The 2353-nt window shown below is 54.1% G+C and overlaps 1 protein-coding gene and 1 pseudogene across 2 annotated transcripts in view; both read left to right on the top strand.

Annotated features, from left to right (window-relative positions):
* LOC105512870 (alpha-(1,3)-fucosyltransferase 5) overlaps positions 1-2353 on the top strand; it is a 34100-nt gene that overhangs the window by 15367 nt on the left and 16380 nt on the right. The window lies entirely within an intron of this gene.
* The window catches only part of LOC105512948, a 23812-nt pseudogene that overhangs the window by 6216 nt on the left and 15243 nt on the right, over positions 1-2353 (top strand).

Here is a 2353-nt window from a genome sequence, read left to right as displayed (position 1 = left end):
CCTGTAATCCCAGCTACTTGGGAGGCTGAAGCAGGAGAATCACTTGAACCTGAGAGGCAGAGGTTGCGGTGAGCCGAGATTACGTCACTGCACTCCAGCCTGAGGGAACAGAGCAAGACTCTGTCTCCAAAAATAAATAAATAAACAAAAATAAACAAATAAATGAAAAGCAGCTAGGCATCGTGGTGTGAGCCTGTAATTCCAGCTACTCAGGAGGCTGAGGCAGGTGAATCGCTTGAACCCAGGAGGTGGAGGTTGCAGTGAGCTGAGATCAAGCCATTGCACTCCAGCCTGAGTGACAAGAGCAAAACTCCATCTCAAAAAATAATAATAAGACAGGGTCTTGCCCTGTTGCCCAGATTAGAATGTGGTGGTAAGGTCATAGCTCACTGAAACTTCAAACTCCTGGGCTCAGACGATCCTCCTGCCTCAGCCTCCCAAGAAGCTGGGACTATAGGCATGCACCAGCACACCTGGCTAATTTCTAAATTGTTTGTAGAGATGGAGTCTCACTGCGTTGCCCAGGCTGGTCTTGAACTCCTGGCCTCAAGTGATCCTCCTGCTTCAGCCTTCCAAAGTGCTGGGATTACAGGCAGGAGTCACCGTGGCCAGCTGCAGATCTTGCTTCCACCATAGACAGGCACTTCTGGGCCAGACATTTCCCTTGTCCTGACAAAGACCCCTGGGACCAACTCTGGCCCACTAGGGTACCCCCAAAAGAGCTGCTCAAAAAGGGGGCTGGAGCCAGGCGTGGTGGGACACACCTGTAGTCCCAGCTACTCAGGAGGCTAAGGTGGAGGAATCACTTGGGCCCAGGAGTTTGAGGCTGCAGTGAGCTATGATCCTGCCACTGCACTCCAGCCTGGGTGACAGAGCAAGACCCTGTCTCTAAAACAAGAGGGGCCCAGAGCCCTCAATGCCTTGGGGGTGCCACGTCCCTGTGCCCACAGGGTCCCCATCAGAGCACAGCAGGAGGAAGAGGGAGTAGACAGGGGATAGAGACCTTAGGAAAGAGGACCTGGCTGTGTTCTGGTGGGAGACTGCAGCCTTAAAGGCTAGAGCCGGGTTAGTCATTACTTCAGGGCTCCAGAAGTGGGGGCGGGACTTGCCCCCCCCTTGTCCTACCTGGCTTGGCATCCAAGGCTAGAACCCAATGAAGCCGTAGTTCCCTGGTGCCAAATCATCTTGGGCATCCCCTGCATCCACAAGGGCCACGCAGCCAGTGAACCACTTGGCCCATGGGGAAACTGAGGCACGGGGCTGCCCGGGCCTCCCTCCCTGCGTATCTCTTTTCTAGCTACCCTCCCTCCACTTGCTGTGGTCCTCCTCAGAGCGTGGGCGCTCAGAGGGGCCTCATTTGGCCCCCAGCCCCACCATTGGCGCACACAGGTCCCTGCTCTGAGCCAGCCAAGCCTCCCCTCGGGCTTCCTGGAAAGCTGGGTGGTCGGGCCGAGCTGCAAGGGGCTCCGGCAGCCCTGTCCCTGGCCCCAGCCCAGCCCACCTCTCACCTTCCAGGGGTCCCCACTGGGCTCTGAACCCTCGCTGAACCAGAGTAGGAAAGGTGTGAGCCAGGACAAGAGCAGCGCTCTGGGGGGCCTTGCGGTGGGGCCTGGTGGGGGATTCAGCCCAAACTGAGGGGCAGCAGGCAGAGCGATGGCCTGGCCTGAAATCTACAGCCACCACCCCCGCCACCCTAGCCTTTTAAAACTAATCCAGAGTCTTCTATTTTGTCCATTTTTTTTTTCTCAGCACTCTTTCTAAAATGCATTTTACAGTATGTCTTCCTTCTTCTAGAGGTAAAACGAACTCATGCCATAGAATTTGAAAGATTCCAGAGAGTGTTTAGAATAAATACCAGCCACTCCCCAAGCCCCACGCCATCCCCAGAGGCCATTAGTCGGTTTCTTGTTTCTCCTTCCAGCCATGTTCCACGCGGAAACAAGCATGTCTGTGTATTTTCTTTTCCCCACAGAAACAACACCACACTCCCCGTGCTTTCTTGCAGCTCAGCGTAGTTGCCTCTTAACAATGCATCTTTGGTGTCTTTTCTTCGAGTGCAGGACATCCCCCTCTTTTGTAACGACAGTGTAATATTCCATCTTGAGGCTGGACCATTGTTCTGGTGAAATCACACGTCCTGGCCTCCCGTCTTCTGCTACTATATGCCGGGCAGCAATGAAGAACTTGTAATAAATGTCATTTTTGACCGGGCATGGTGGCTCACGCCTGTAATCCCAGCACTTTGGAAAGCTGAGGCGAGCGGATCATGAGGTCAGGAGTTTGAGACCAGCCTGGCCAACATGGTGAAACCCTGCCTCTACTAAAAATAAAAAAAAATTAGCTGGGTGTGGTG

The sequence above is a fragment of the Colobus angolensis genome, unplaced genomic scaffold (assembly GCF_000951035.1).
Source record: "Colobus angolensis palliatus isolate OR3802 unplaced genomic scaffold, Cang.pa_1.0 Scaffold22, whole genome shotgun sequence".
Classification (NCBI taxonomy): Eukaryota; Metazoa; Chordata; class Mammalia; order Primates; family Cercopithecidae; genus Colobus; species Colobus angolensis.
The sequence above is the reverse complement of the archived record's forward strand: the minus strand, read 5'-3'. Positions and strand labels throughout refer to the sequence as shown.